The following is a 17,555-nucleotide window of genomic DNA, read 5'->3' as shown; positions in this document are numbered from 1 at the left end:
AAATGTAAATGACTGTAATGTAAAACAAGTACTAGTACCTTGTTGTAAGGATGTTTGTATCCTTATATGCGAAGGTATAGATGTTGTTGTTTGTTGTATGTTGTATGTTGTAGCATGTGATCTCCTCTTCAATGGTTGAATCCTTGTCTTGAATGAAACACTTAGCCTTGAATGGAGACTTAGAATGATCAATTGCTTGAAGGAATGTTTGAATGCTTGAATGCTTGAATGCTTGAATGTTTGAGTATCGTTTCCACGTCTTGTACACATATGTCCTTCCTCCTCAAATGGGAGAGGAAATGTAGTTTTTATACTTGCCAATTAGGGTTAAAAGACTGATTTTCCCGACCTTAGGCCGACCAGGAAATGTTATTTTCCAAATTGCAAACAAAAAGGCCCGAAGTCCCATAGGAGACCAGGCCCAAAATAGGGCCAAGGACCAGGGCGCTGGGCGCCATGGTCCTGGGGGACCAGGGCGCTAGATGCCCTAGTCCTGAAGGACCAGGGTGCTGGGCGCCATGGTCCCACCTCCTGGGACAGCAGGGTGCAAGGAGGATCAGGCCAAGGTGCTGAAAAATGCAGTTTTTGATGTCATGAACAAGTTTCGGGGTCTCCATTCAGGTTCAGTGTTGCGTCACCATCGTGAAGACCCAAATGCAGTCGTAATTGCAAGTGTCACAATTTTAGGACGCTACACATGGAAAATTAAAGTATGGAGTAAACTAATGGAAAAGGGTCTCACACACTACATAGATGGAACAATAACAACACCACCTAATCCTAAGGCTGATCCAAATGCTTAATTAGAATGGCTCACAAAGAATTGCATGGCTCTTGGAACCTTACGCAAGTATGTATCAGATGACCTCATTTTCCACATTGAGAAGTGTAAAACAATTAAAGAGGCTTGGGATATGTTTCAAAAATTGTATGGACAAGTTGATGAAATCAGAGGCTATCAGATTGATAATGAGCTCACCAACTTAGATCCCAAGAATTTTGATACAATCCAAGATTATGTAACCAAAGTAAATGAGCTAAGAGAAAAGATAAAGGATTGTGGAATTGACAAAAAGGATGCTCAATTGATATTCAACTTGTTGGACAAGCTTGCACCAGAATATGCAGCATTTGTATCTAGCTTCCAAACTCATCGTTTGACAGTGGGGAGTTCTTATGTTATGCCTTCTTTTGATGCTTTCATAGAAATGTTGATATTGGAACAATCTAAGTTGTTGAACATGGGGTTTCGCAAGTCTTCAAAGTCCAAGGCTTTGGTAGCAAATCAAGGAAATCAAGGAAGTCAAGGCAAAGATTCCAACAAGAAGAAGAAGCAATCTAAGTCTCAACCACACCAGGAAAAGGGACAATCATCCTCTCCATCACAAGGCAATTTTCAATCCTCTTCCAAGAAGGGGACACCACCTAAGAAGGATAAACCAACTTGTGCATATTGCAAAAAGTATGGTCATGATGAGCATTGATGCCACGCAAAGCAAGTTGATGAGTTAACCAATCTTCTCAAGAAAAACAACATCAACTTGCCATCCGCCTACACAAAGAAGGATGCATCTTCTTCTTCTTCCTCATAGTCTAAGGGAAAAGGGCAAGCATTTGTGGCTACAACAGGTTCTTCATAGCAATGGAGACTTGACTCGGGTGCCTCATATCACATGGGTTCTACAAAGGAGCAGTTTTCTTCATTGGAGCCACCTAAGATACCTCACATTTACATAGGTGATGACACACAAGTAGAGGTTGAAGGGAAAGGTTCAGTTGACATGGATGATGGAACATTTGAGAATGTTCTCTATGTTCCTAACTTGTCTACCAACCTTCTCTCCATCTACCAAATCACTCACTATGGGAATGGGAAAAAGGTTGAGTTTACACCAGATTCAGTTGTGGTAAAGGAACTTGATGATGATGCCTTGGTAGCAGTGGGACAAGTCAATGACAACTCAAGGCTTTATTCATTCTCCCACTGTGTGCCAAGTTCACCTTCTAGGGCCTTGCTTACTCATTCAAATTCAGAAAGTAAGCTATGGCATGAGTGGTCTGGTCACCTCAACTACCGCTATCTTCAGTAGCTCAGCACTAAAGACATGGTCACAGGTCTTCCTCAAATCAGCTTTTCAGAGGGTGTATGTTCAGGTTGTTCCATGGGCAAGCATCCCGAAGAGAAATTTGATAAAGAGAAAACTTGGAGAGCTTTGGAAGTTCTTCAACTTGTTCATAGTGATGTAGCAGGTCCATTTCCAGCACCTTCATTTAGTAAGGCCCGCTATGTTCTTACCTTCATTGATGACTACTCCCGCTTCACTTGGGTCTACTTTCTCATTCATAAGAGTGAAGTATTTGACAGATTTCAGGACTTCAAGACTCGTGTGGAGAAGCAATTAGGGAAAGTGGTCAAGATTCTTCGCACAGATAATGGAAGGGAATATGTGAACAAGAGACTTGAGGATTTTTGTACATTTGAGGGGATTGATCTTCAGCATTCTGTTGCATACACTCCACAGCAGAACAGGGTTGCAGAACGCAAGAATCGAACTCTCAAAGAAATGGCTAGCTGTATGATTCATGCACGTTCTCTTTATCCCGCCTTTTGGGCTGAGGCTATCAGTTGTGCCACACACATCCAGAATCGGGTTCCTCACAAAGCTTTACAAGGTATTACTCCTTTTGAAGCTTGGGCTGGTAGGAAACTGATTGTGAGACATTTCAGAGTCTTTGGGTGTCCAGCATGGGCTCGCATACCTCCATAGAAATGCAAGGCATTGGAACCTCAGAGTCGACCTTGCATTTTTGTTGGATATCCTAAGGGTGTTAAGGCATACAGATTGATGGATCCAGAGACACATGAGGTATTCATTGAGAGGAGTGTTCACTTTGAGGAAAGCTCTCCTAGCTTAGCCTCTCTACCTCCTCCACCTTCCTCCATCGTGGATAGTGATGTTAGTGATTCCGATGATGAGACTCCCTCAACTCCGACTTGCAGGGTTACACCTCCGCAGGGTCCACTTACAATTGAGGAGCCTCGTTCTCCACCTCCACCTAGACCTCATTGGGCTCGACAGACACTTGAGTAAGCGAGTTCTCTTGTTGGGGATCCTTCGGATACACGAAGAACTCGATCACAACATCAGGATCTTCCACATGCATTCATCGCTACCGCTTTCGATCCACAGACATTTAGGGAAGCATCAGGGGTTCCTGAGTGGGACCAAGCTATGGAGGAAGAGTATAGTTCCTTGATGAGGAACAACACATAGGATCTAGTCCATCTCCCTAAGGGGAGAAAGATGGTTCGATGTAAGTGGATCTATCAGACCAAGTTTGCAGTGGATGGCAGTGTGGATAAGTATAAGGCTCGGCTTGTTGCAAAAGGTTTCTCGCAGGTTGCAGGTGTTGACTATACTAAGACTTTTGCACCTGTAGCTAAGATGAACTCCATTCGTTTGACACTTGCTATTGCTACAGCTCATGGTTGGGTTGTACATCAGATGGATGTGAAGAGTGCCTTTCTTCATGGTGATCTTGATGAGGAGATTTATATGGAGTATCCACAAGGTTTCATCCAGGATACTTCCTTGGTTTGCAGACTAAGGAAATCTCTCTATGGCCTTAAGTAGGTCCCCAGGGCTTGGTATGCCAAGATGGACTCCTTTCTTCTCTCCGCAGGTTTCACCAGGTGTCATTCCAATTCGAATGTCTACATTTTGCGACAGGATGACTCTCACTTGATACTTGTGCTCTATGTTGATGACTTGATCATTACAGGGAGTACTTCATCCATCATTAGCAGGGTCAAATCTGCTTTGCATGACAGATTTTCTATGACTGACTTGGGTCTTTTGCACTACTTTCTCGGGATAGAGATTTCACAGTCACCTTCTGAGATTACTCTATCGCAGCCCAAGTATACTCTTGATCTACTTGCACGCTTTCATATGGCTGATTGTAAGCCTGCCCCGACTCCCTTTCTTTCAGGAGTCAAGCTTGAGGCTCAGTGTTCTTCTCCACTAGTTGATGCCACTTTGTATCGTCAGCTTGTGGGTAGTCTCATCTACTTGACTCATGCACGCCCTGATATTTCCTTTGCAGTTGGCATGGTTTCCCGCTTCATGCAGGAACCACATGAGCTTCATTGGAAAGCCGCCAAATGTATTCTACATTACATCCAGGGTACACATCACTATGGGATTCACTATGCAGCAGGCACAGGACTTCGCTTGGTTGGTTACACAGACTCCGATTGGGCTGGCGATCTAGTTGATCGTAAGTCTACTTCTGGTTACAGTTTTCACCTTGGTTCAGGCCCCATTTGTTGGCAGAGCAAGAAGCAACATGCTATTGCTCTCTCTTTGACTAAGGCTGAGTATCGAGGCACTGTTAACACAGCGACTAAGACCATTTGGCTCCAGCAGATTCTCATAGAGTTTGGATTCACTACTCCACGACCGACAATCCTACATTGCGACAATCAGAGTGCCATTGCCATCTCGAAGAACCCGGTCTAGCACCAGCGGACCAAACACATCAAGATTCATATGCACTATATCCGAGAGCTCATCCAGGAGCAGGTCATTGATTTGCAGTATTGTCCTATAGTAGAGCAGGTTGCTGACATATTCACCAAACCTTTCACTGAGAGTAAGTTCCAGCAGTTGCGAGCTCTCTTGGGGGTGCGGGATGTGTCATTGAGGGGGTCAGCTGACTTCTCCTTCCTCTCTTATGGGGGGGACTTTTTCCTCTTTGAGGTTTTGTCCTTCTTCTTTGAGATTCTTTTGTACATTCATCTCTCTTTTGGGGGGGAGTTTTTCCCACTGGGTTTTCTCCCTTTCTCCGTTTGTGAGAGATTGCATTGCATTGTTTTGCTTGCATTTGCATGTTGTACATGGGTACCTATCATGGCCTTGTAGCTAGGACTCATCTTGCATTGTTGACTTGAGTCTTCATTCTCCTAAGTTGCACTTAAGGGGGGGTGTTGGTGTAAATAAATATTCATTATGGATATTATTACACTTACTTAAGTTAACTTAGGATAATGCATTTTATAGTAGTTTGGATATGAGACACTTGGGTGTTTGTGTCACATTGGGATAGTGTGTGTAGGAGAAATTCCACCTCTTATGGTGTTGATCTTGTTATTACACTATCATATCCACTTATTGTGGAGTGATAATTCCACCTTCGGTGGGTGATCCACCTCATGTGGAATATTATATTATTTCTCCTACCTACCCACACCTATTTCCTACCTACCCTTGTTTCTCATTGAGCCACATGTCATATTTGTGTGCTCATACATCCTTATGGCCTTGCCTATATAAGCAGGCCTCTATTCATTGTATTGGTTAATCCAGTTGATCATTTTTATATTGATGAGAATACAGTTTGTTCTTATCATTCTATTGTCTCTTTTATGCTTTTCATTGTGCCCTTGATCTTGGCAAAATCCAACAAAAACAAAGGATTGATTTTGTAGTTTGGAGGGTATCTAACTATTGGAGATGGTGAAATTCCTATAGATTTTTGCATACCATTAAATTCCTATGGAGTTGTAGGTTGTGTGTTTGAATCATGTAAAGTTGGTTGCAGACAAGTTCATTTCAGAGTGCGTGTCTCATAAATTTGAGCTTGTCATTCTACCAGTATGTTCTCATTTATCTGTTTTTATTTACTTTCCTAATGTTGCAGTTCCTAGTTATTAAAAAGTCTTCCAATTATCGATTATGTTAGATAAAGGCTAAAAGTATTGTATAAAAATTAAAAAATAAGTAAACCCTATTTACTATACCATAATCAATCTTCTTTCTTCCTTGTAAATGAATGTTATCCATCCCTAGTTATTGAAAAGTCTTCTAATTATCGATTATGTTATATAAAAGCTAAAATTATTGTATAAAAATTAAAAAATAAGTAAACCCTATTTACTATACTAGAATCAATCTACTTGCTTGCTTGCAAATGAATGATTTCCATCTGCTTGCTTGTAAATTAATGTTTATAAAGTAGTGATTGTATGAATTATAAATATGATTCCTTAATGAAACTTGCTTTGGAAATACTTGATTCAAATATATAAAATCAATAAAAGACCAATGCCTTGATTCGTTACTAGTTTCATATCATTTCAAATGAAAAATCCTATGTTTAACCTTAGAGACAGTTTCAATAACTTGTTAATGTAACAAGACCATCATCTCAAAGGCTTCCATATGAATTGCAATTAAAATGTGACATCCAGTTAGTCTTACTGATTTTAACTTTACTTTGAAAGACCAATAAGACAATTTGAAGTTTACCAACCAATCCTTCAAACTGATATTAAAACTGAAAATCAATCTTAATTACAACAACATAAGATTGCACAATGAAACAATCTATGTAAATAGATTTATCCAAGGAACTGATCAATCCATTGAAAAGATAGATACCATCAAGAATGAGAAACACTTGAATCTTTATATTTAAAATAAAATACTTAAATCGGTTGATTTCAATGCATATCCTCCATCAACTTGGTACTTCTAGACAACGAGTTCGTAAGAAAATGCATAGAGATTGTCTTGATAAAAAAACTATAAACTTGTGATATTTGTCTCTCCTAAAATATCCTCCACATATAGATGAGGATTTAGTTTGAAAAATGAAAGGGCACACCCTTTCATTAAACTAAAATTAACAAAAAACTAACTAGAAACTAACTACCTAAAAACTTCCCTAACAAACTAAAACTATAAAATACAAAGTCACATCTTTAAACATCTTTTGATATCTATGGCTGGTCTCCAATCATATGATCACTCTTCTGAATATGCTTCAAATATCCCACTGATTTGTAGGTATCTACATTGTAGATAATATCTCTGACCACAATCTCCAAAGTGATGAAGTTTTCCATCTTCTCGATTGTGTCTGTCATGCCAAGTGCATCAGACTGGGAAATGTTAAGGGAAGCACTGAGAATACTTTGGCACTCCACAATCCATTTATCCTTATCCTTAATCTATCCATTTTGATCTTCAATTTCTAGAAAACCATGTTTTACTATTTCCTTACATTCATTAAATTCATTTTGCAATTCTGTGTCAAAGTCTTCATGCTTTTTCAACAGCTTTTGTATTCCTTTAATGACTTCAACATCTATATTGGCCATTGTCTTATCATGCAATAGAGTTCCAAGTCTATTATAAATCTAGTTGTGAGATATTGCATTATCCATATTCTTTTGATAAACAACCCATAAATCTTCAAGGAAACCCTACAATTTTTCAAATCTCGTAGTCAATAAAACAGAGGCTGTGTCAGCCCTTACACTTTGCATTTGCCTTTTCAAATTTTTATTTTCCAGTTGCACTTCCTCACATTTATTTTTACACTGAGACCCATCATGGATTTGTGGCATAGGCTGTCCTCCCCTTTTTAGCAATTCTTCATATAATCCCTTGTACTGATCTCTTTCTTCGATCACTTTGACCAATTGTGCTTTATTAAATTTTAAAATATCAATACCCATATTAGCATTAACAATGGGATCTACTTCACCAACTTTCAATTTCATCATGTGACCAAAGGCTTTATCCACATCAATGATTTTTGGCCTCTTATTTGGAGGGTAAAGATCCCATAAAAGAAAATCATGTTCATTCTGGTCAAATCTAGAGCCAACATACACATCATTTACCCCCTGAATATCCAATTTAAAATCCTTATTCTTAGAATGTAACATGCTATCAAAAATAAATGATGCACTCATGTCCCATCCTAGAAAGATGATGATGCCTGCTTCACTAAGAAGATGTCTTCACCTTTGAGGGGTTATAGTGGTCAATTCTAAACTAATTTCTTCTTTTAGTTTCCCCAACAATTCTGATTCTTTTTCAGGGGTTACATTTGGGATAGAGTCTCTAAGTTTTTTCCCTTTGAAATTATATAAAAAGGATTTAAATTCTTTTGACTTAATAAAAACATCATCAAACATAAAGGCAGAATACTCATCGTATCTTGCATCACTATGGATGTTTATCTTGGCAACAATTTGCTCTTGCAAGTCTGGCTCTTTTGTTGTGTTTGGTGCTGGATGCTTAGATACCAACTCAACTTCTTTGGACTCGCCTTCACTCTCTTCTTCTTCAGTTTCCATTTCTTGCAATCTCTTTTTCTTTTCTTCCAATTTCTTGTTTAATTCATCAATGGCCATCTGGGCCTCTTCCTTCTCCATGTTTCTAAACATGTCCTCTGCTTCCAAGTAAACATGAATATAATCTCCCAGATTTTGACTTTTCTTGCAATTGTGAATATATCCCTTAGGGTCATAATTGACCCTAGCAGCATATTTGAACAAATTGTATTCTTCAATCAGTTTCCTATCAATGGCTTCATAAGCCTTTGTTGATACAATGGTAAAATCCCCAAACCTAAGAGTCCTAGGTAGGAAAGTCTGCTTATGCATACCTCCAAAATGTTTGGCATTCAAAACACTTAACTGTCTCACAATCTCCAAATAAGCAATTCTGTCTGGTACAAGTTTTGGCAATAGATATGGAGTTCCTTCGAAACCATAAATACTAAAGCAAGTAAAATCCTTGTGAACAAACCAATCACCCTAGTTGTGATTGACAATACCTCTTTCATCAAAAACAATAGGCCTAAGAAATATTTTAACTTCAGTGGAAATAGATCCTTCACATAAGACACCATACATCTAGTATAATGGCTTTACTATTAGCTCTTCAAACTTGATGTAGTTTGATTTCATATATTGTGAATCCTAAACTGATGTCCACATCTATACTGGTTGTTCTTTACCTACGTTATCCACTATGTTCAATTTTAAATTCATTGGCCACATACCCTTAAATCTTCCATAAAATAAAATAAAATGCATTAACTGTTGGCATTTGGAGATTGTTGGCATTTTGCATAGAGATTGCATTAATGATATGTTGTCATTGATGTCAATTGAACCAATAATGATATTCATGTTATTGTTGATATTGTTGATTTTGATATTGGCTAGTAACCGATGAACTGGTATAAAAGGTTAAACCTTTCTATATAATGTACCACTAAAACCCTATCTGCTGTTAAACCATAACTGACCAAGTTTGTTGGTTTATTATCCGATAAGCGGTAATGATGGAGACATGTGTGATCATTTAATTGAGGATATATTCAAATTTTTTTGAAGGAGCAAAGTGCACTGCATTTAATGCACAACGTGTGATGAGTTACAAAGTCCACTGGAGCAGTGATCATGGAGCGATTGAAATTGTCTTGAAGAATGTGAAGAGATTGTCATGATTTCTAATGGTCAAGACTGTACCGACTTGTTTGTAATCTCGATGATGAGAATTAGGTTTTTGTTGTGTTACCGACCTAATTGATTTTCTATTTAAGGTCGATGAAGTTGCTTGTAAAGGTTGTTCACAAGGTTGGTAGAAAACCTATTGAGTGTGTAGTTGCCAAACCGGTGAATGGATCTGCACTTTGAGTGAAGGCAGATTGAAGGTTATAGAAGGATCCGATCAAGCAAAAGTAGTGTTATCCAGACAGATCAACAAAACTGTTGTTTTCTAACAATTACAACAGAAGTTAAATCCCTTAATCGGGTGAGCTCTAACAAGCTTGGTTACTCATTAAATCCTCTAACAAGGTGATCCATTAGCTTGGATTCTTAAATCCTCCAGCGAGGTTACTCCTAACAGGGTATTGTGCTTCTAACAAGGCATATTTGTAAATCCTTTAACCAGGTGATTCTTGACCGAAATTAGTTCTTAATAGAACTTATTGTAAAGCTCTAATAGGCTTTGGCTCCTGATAGGGCGAACTTCAAAAAAGTTTAGATAGCTATCCTTGTGAGTCCCATCTCACCGTGGTTTTTACCTATTTGGGTTTTCCATGTATAAAAATTTGTGTCAAGTGGTGAATGTTTTTGTGGTTGTGACTTTATTTGTTGATATGGTTAATTTTTGATAAAGCATATTAAGTAGAAGCATTGAAGATGAATATGTTGAGGTATGATTAAGTAGTGTTGATGTTTACATAGATGTTGAAGTTGTTTACTATTAAAGTTGTCATAACAGTTAAACCAATTGATGTCAAGTATTCTTATGAGTATTGATCTTGACTGAGATACGTTTACTTTGTTTCAGTTTTTCAATATACTGATTCACCCCCCCTCTCAGTATTCTACCAGATACTTATTCTTTCATCATACCATCAATTGGTATCAGAGCGACATAGGTCCTCTTAATCTAAAAGCCTAACAGCTTGAGGAAAATATCTTGTAGATCATGATGAAGAAAGAAGGTCCAAAGTTTAACAAAGATAACTATAGAATATGGAGTGACAGGATGAAGATTTACATTAAGAATCTTGGTAGTTAGTATTGGGAGCATATAGAAAATAAGTATACTACACCCACTGGACTCCTAACTCATGATCAAAAGAATGAACAACAAGAAAATCACCAGGCATTAGAAGCTATTATTAGTTCTCTGTCTGATGCTAAATATGTAGATGTTCATGGTCTTGAAACTGCATATGAAGTATGGAAGAAATTAGAAGATATCTATAGTGGTGATGAGCATTTCAAGATTGCTAAAGAAGAGAGTTTGAGAGGCAAGTTTGACGACATGAGAATTTCTGAAGGTGAGAACATCCAGCAGTATGGTCAAAGGATTAAAAAGATAGTTGGAGAGATAAAGAGTGCAGAAGGGAAAGTGGAAGATGCCACAGTAATTAGTAAAGTACTGAGAACCCTATTATCGGTCTACGCTATCCAAGTTGCAACTATTCAAGAGCTGAAATCCATTGATAAGACAAAGGTAACTCTTGAATCTATTATTGGCAAACTTACTGCTTTTGAACTAAATGGCTATGATGGTAGTGTATAGAGATCAGAATCTACATTTAGAGCTTCTGTCTCTAACCCATCTATGAGAAGAAGTAGAAATACCGACCATAACTGTGAATCTAGATCCAGCAGAGATGTTGAAGATGATGACGGCTTAGTGGATCTTGAAGAATTGTCAGAAAAATAACTTCCTAGAGGAACCGATAAATATAACGGTAAGCTACCTTTAAAATGTTTTGCATGCAACAAGATTGGTCATATAGTAGCAAATTTCCCTAATGGTGAAAATGAATGAAAGAGGGACAAATTTAAGAAGTACAAGGGTAAAGGCAAGAGATTGTCTTGTAGCTATTGATAGTGGTATTACTGATGAAGAATTTGATGATGATGATGGTGAAGACATTGTGTTTGTAGCAATTTAGGAAGAAATATCAGACCAGAAGGCACTAGTATCGAGAATGGATAAATCTGATGATTGGATTATTGATAGTGGTTTTTTACATCACATGATCAGTGATCGGAGCAAATTTCTTTCCCTGAAAGAATTTTATGGTGGTGTTGTCAGATTTGGCAATGACTCACCCTATATGTTGAAAGGCAAAGGAGTTATTTCTCTTAATGGGAAAAGCAGTGCTGACAATGTCTATTGGGTTGAAGGACTAAAGCACAATCTTCTTAGTGTGTCACAACTTAATGACATATAATACCCACTGGAATTCAAAAATAGTATGTACAAAATCTTTGACAAGGAGAATTGATTGAAACCAGTAAACAGACCAGAGGTAATCTATTTCATCTCAATCCTAAAGTTAGCAATTGTTTGATTGCAAAGATGAATGATACTTGGCTTTGGCATAGGAGATTTTGTCATATTAATTTTGACAATATTATTAAAGTAAGCAAGTCTAAGACTATAAGAGGTCTACCTCAACTAGACAAACCAGTTAATGCTCTTTGTAAAGAATGTCAACTAGGAAAGATGACTTCTTCAACTTTCAAGAGCAAGTCCTTCTCAGCAAAGCACTTGTTATATTTGGTTCATATAGATCTATGTGGACCAATAAGAACAAGAAGCATTCAAGGTGATAGATACTTTATGATCTTCACTGATGACTATTCAAGGATGGTGTGGTTCACATTCTTGAAGGATAAAAATAAAGCTTTTGGTAAATTCAAGGCATTCAGAGCCTTAGCTGACAAAGAGAGTGGCAAAAAGATTAAATGTCTAAGAACAAATCAAGGTGGTGAATTCACTTCTGCAGAGTTCACTAAATATTGTGATGATAATGGTATCAAGTGGTAGCTTTCTACACCAAGGACACCACAATAGAATGGTGTAGCAGAGAGAAACAACCGGTCAGTGGTTGAAGCTACTAGAACTATGTTGATACAAGGAGGTGTATCAAAAACATTTTGGAAAGAAGTTGTAAGTACAACTGTGTACACAATGAACTGAGTTCAGGTAAAAAGAGGTAAGGACAAGACCCCATATGAGTACTGGTATGGGAGATCACTTGATGTTAGCTATTTCAAAATATTTGGAAGCAAATATTTTATTAAAAGAGGTGATTACATAAGCAAGTTTGAAGCTAAGAGTGATGAAGGCATATTCCTTGGCTATTCCACCAAGAGTAAAGCCTATAAATGATTCAACAACCGGACACAGAAAATTGTTGAAAGTGTTGATGTTCATGTAGTTGAATGTCTTGAAATTTTAGAAGGAACCGGTTCTGAGAAAAAGGATGAAGATCCTTGTATTTTGTTTTTAGAACCTGAAACTATTAAATCAGAAACCGGTAAAGCGAATGTTGATGAAGTTGTTCAACTAGAACAAGTAAATTCAGAGGAAGATGAAAATGATGAAGCTGAACTAGAAGAGAATGATCATATTTTACCTAGGTATGTGAGACTGAATCACAGCCCTGAATAGATAATTGGGAATAAGGATGCAGGTGTACAAACTAGAAGGAGATTAAGAGAGAACTCTTGCATGATCTCCACCTTTGAACCTAGAAGTGCTAAAGAGGCATTTGGTGATGATAATTGGGTGAAAGCTATGGAGGAGGAGTAGGATCAAATTGAGAAGAACAACATTGGGACCTTGGTACCCTGACTGGTAAACAAGAATGTTATAGGTACCAAATGGGTGTTCAGAAACAAATTAAATGAAGATGGTGTTGTAATTCGGAATAAGGCAAGATTATTATGCAAAGGTTATGCGCAAGAAGAAGGAGAAGATTATGGAGAAACTTTTGCACCAGTAGCAAGACTGGAAGGTGTCAGAACATTGATTGCATTTGCAACTTATAAGAAGTTTAAGGTATACAAGATGAATGTCAAGTCTACATTTTTGAATGGGATACTGGAAGAAGAGGTTTACATAGAGCACCCTGATTGTTATGCATTGACAGACAAGGAAGACATGGTATGCAAACTACATAAAGACTTGTATGGATTAAAGAGGGCACTGAGAGCATGGTATGAATGACTTCATACTCATTTGATGAAAATAGGCTTTGCTAGAACCAGTGATGACAATAATATTTATCTTAAGTCTAAAGGAGATGATATACTGGTCAGTGAAGTATTTTTAGATGACATTACATTTGGAGGTAATGATGACATGAGTAATTGTTTTGCAGATGAAATGAAGAATGAATTTGAGATGTCATTAGTAGGTGAAATAAAAAATTTCATAGGCTTATAGATAAAATAGATGAAGAATGGTATTTTCATTACTCAATCCAAGTATGTGAAAGAGCTTTTGAAGGATTTCGGTATGAGTGACTATAAACCAGTTAGAACCCCAATGGTTACAGGTTGTAAATTGTCCAAGGATGATGCATCTAAGTCTGTAGATGAAAAGGAATACATGTCAATGATTGGAAAATTACACTATGTTGTTCACAGTCAACCGAATATTGCCCATGCAGTTGGTATTGTTGCTAGATTTCAGAAGAATCCTAAGGAGGCACATCTGATGGCAACCAAAAGAATTTTGAGATATCGGAAAGTTACTATTGACTATGGATTATGGTATCCATATGGTGGAAATTTTGATCTAAAAGCATACACTGATGTTGATTGGGCAAGAAACATTGATGACCGGAAGAGTACTATGTTGGCATTGCACACTCCAATGAGAATTGAGGGTGATTGAAGGTGTTGTCATTGATGGTAACTTACCGGCAACATTGTGGATATCTTCTGGCATTGGCACTGGCACCGGCAGACACTTCACCAGTAGTAACAATAATATTTACTGGCATCTCAGTCAATAGGATTTTGATTATTGTATTTTGTATTTAATTGTAATATCTTTTGTAAGCTGACATGGCATATTGTAATAAGACTCATATATAAGTATGAGATCTTATAGATCATTTTGATATACATGATAGAGGATATATATGATGGATATAGAGCGAATATTAGGGCAGATTTTGTAGAAGGGTTTATGGTATGTATGAACTTAAACCGGTATTGAATCTAGCATAGCAGATGTTGTTTTGTAGCAGTACATTATATTGGATTTTGATAATCCATTTTGTAAGTTAGTGACACTTCCTTTTTGTATTTGAGCAGTGAGCTCTAGGCAGTTGGCCTTCCTACATGTGCAGGCCCCTCTTGTAAGTAATATGCATTCATTGGCCAGTGAGTGAATACTATGGGTCAAAAATCCCACCGAGGTTTTTCCCACATCAGGTTTCCTCGTTAAACATCTTGTGTTATGGTGTTCTTTCTATGTTGTCTTTACTGTTCATATTTACTGCATTAATTCTTGTTTACCGATACATTGTTTTGGAATGCAAAATACTTAATAAGGTCAGAAATTCTATTAACCGGTTAGATACTGATTCATCCCCCCCTCTCAATATCTTTGGGACTATCATCAATCCTAATAATTGGTATCAAAGCCTAGTCCTCTATTTTCAAAAGCCTAACAGTTGTAGGAAGATTCTGACACCAGTATAGATGGAAAACTTGAGAAAGCAATTGGAAATAGCTCTTGCAGACTTTGATGCAGAAAAGTTGAAGAATATCAAACTTGAAGATGATCTAAAGACTGCATAGGAATTAATTCAAGGATTTCAGGAGAATCTCACTATTGCTAGAAACAAAACAAGAGAACTTCATGAAAAGATGCAGAATGATGATGATGAAAAGGAAACTCTTAATGACCTTGTGAACAAGTTGAGGCAAGAAAATAGTAATATGAGGAATGAGATGCAAGATATGACTATGAGGTTTTGTAAAGACATTGAAGACGGAAAGAAGAATGAAGATGACTTGACTAGGAGACTCAATGATGCTGGAAATGAAAATGTAAGACTTAGTCATGAAAATGATATGTTGAAGACAGATTTGATGCACATACAAAATGACAAAACTAAACTTATGAGATAGAAGGAATTTTTGGAAAATGAGTTGGCTACTGCAAATCAACATAAAGAGAAATTCAAGAAAAAATCAGAAGAACTTGATGGTATGTTGAAAAGTGAGAAACCAAATGGAGACACTAATGGACTTGGATTTGAAGTTGGTGAAAGTTCCGATACTACAAACAATCATGATCATAGTAAACCGGTAAGACAACCTAATGCTTACAAATTTAATGGTAAATTCTTTAACTGTAACAAATATGGTCATAGAGAAAATCAATGTAAATCTAGAAACAATCAGAACACTAATACACCCACCGGTCAATGTTCCAAATGCAACAAAATTGGTCACAACTCAGAAAACTGAAGAATGAATGTAAGATGTTATGTTTGTGGAAGATTTGGGCACTTATCTAATCAATGCAAAACACATACCGACATAGGATATGGAAAGGCTATTCAGAAGAAAAATGTGACTTGTTATTCTTGTAACAAGATTGGACATATTGCAAAATTTTGTAGAAGTAAGGCATCACTGACAAATAATAAAGGACCCAGTTTGAAAGGCAAAGAGAAGGTATATGAGGTAAAGAAATAATTTTCAAGGCAATGGATTAGAAAGAGAGATCAAAATGTTGATGAGACTATTCCTTCACCGGTAGAACAAAGTATTACTCTAGCGGCAGGAGATTCTTCATCCAACTAAAAAGAAACCTTTTGGGGGTAAGGTGACAAGTTGAAAATCATGCAAGTTTACCCTCAGTTGATGGAAAGAAGATGAACTCCTTCTTTACCGGCAGATGTGTTAAATTTCACTTAACCGACAGGCATTTATTGTGGTTGTTGAAGGAAAAGACATTATAAATCAGTGTTTTTCCCTCTTTTTCATTCACCGAGCATTCAAACTTTCAAAGAGCGCAAAAAACCTAAGCGAAGGCATCCTTAGCAAGAAGTAAAGCAAGTTCTTTCAAGCATCCAAACCTATCAGGCAGATTAAGGTATTTATAAATGGCTTCCTCCTCTGCTCCAGAATTCATTGCAAACCCTACTGTTATAGAGGTAGTTAAACGCCCTAGGCCTGTTTTCAAGATTATCCCTGAGGTAGCGAAATAGGATGATACCCTAGGTGATTTTTCAAAAATCCCTAAAGGAGTTGTATATGTAGAAGACCCTAGAATTTACATACATTGCCACATTGAGGAATTAGGTTCAAAGGAAATCATGAAAATGTATTAAAATGTTATCTGTGATGAAAATGGAGTTGTGAAACCTAAACATAAGGTTATTGAAACTTTAGGTTTTGTGGAAATCCTTTACATCTTGGAATTTCCTAAGGAAGTAATAAGGATTGTGCTTAGCAGAATTCATGGTGAATTATTTTGGCTAGACTCTATTCATAAAATCACTAAAGAAGCAATTAGGGCAGTGACTGGCTTACCCTCCATCGGTAGCAGACCACATAAAACTAAAAAGGTTCCTAATAACATTGTGATGACATCAACAGGAGAAACCTAAGATAGTAGATCCCTGAGAGTTAATGATGTAAAAGACATAAATGTTACATTCATAAGCATGATCTTAGGATAAAAAACCACACATGCAAACCGACTGAACTTAGTTTCAAGTCTATGTATTAAAAGTGCATATGATATGGTTAATAGTGAGGCTAAGATAGATGTATGTGAGGGGTTGAAGGATGAGTTGATTGACAATCTGAAGAAAATCAAAGGAGATAAGAAAGGTACTTTTCATTTTGGCAATCTTCTTGTATGCTTAATGCTATATCTTACAAAAGAGGTTCCCGATATTGGCAAGAAAGAATTTGGTTTTGATATACGGGTAGGCAAACAACTGTTAGATATCTTCACTGGCATGAAGACAAATAAGGATAACAACATTACTGAGTATTTCCCAGCATTTAAATAAAAAATGAAAACAAGGGAAAGGTTACCACAAAGCATTATAGATAAATATGAAAAGGAAATTTGTTTTGTAATTAAGAAAGATGAGATCTGGATGGAGGCAATTCTTCCTAGAGCTGTTTGGGTTACAAAGATGGGATATGAGGTAGATGTAAACATAATTGAAACTTATGCAAAAGCCCTACTTGAAGCCCCTAGAGAACCAAAAGAAAAGGTTTTTGGAAATGCACAATCAATAGAAAGTGATGTACAAACATTGAAACAAAGGAAAAAGAGAAATTCTTTGGTGAAACAATAAAGAAGTGCATGGAACACATTGACACTATTTTACTGGCACTGAATAAAACAATTATGGAGTTCAAGGAACTATACAGAGACACTTGT

Source organism: Cryptomeria japonica, chromosome 11, assembly GCF_030272615.1.
Source record: "Cryptomeria japonica chromosome 11, Sugi_1.0, whole genome shotgun sequence".
Lineage (NCBI taxonomy): Eukaryota > Viridiplantae > Streptophyta > Pinopsida > Cupressales > Cupressaceae > Cryptomeria > Cryptomeria japonica.
This window is presented reverse-complemented; position numbering follows the sequence as displayed.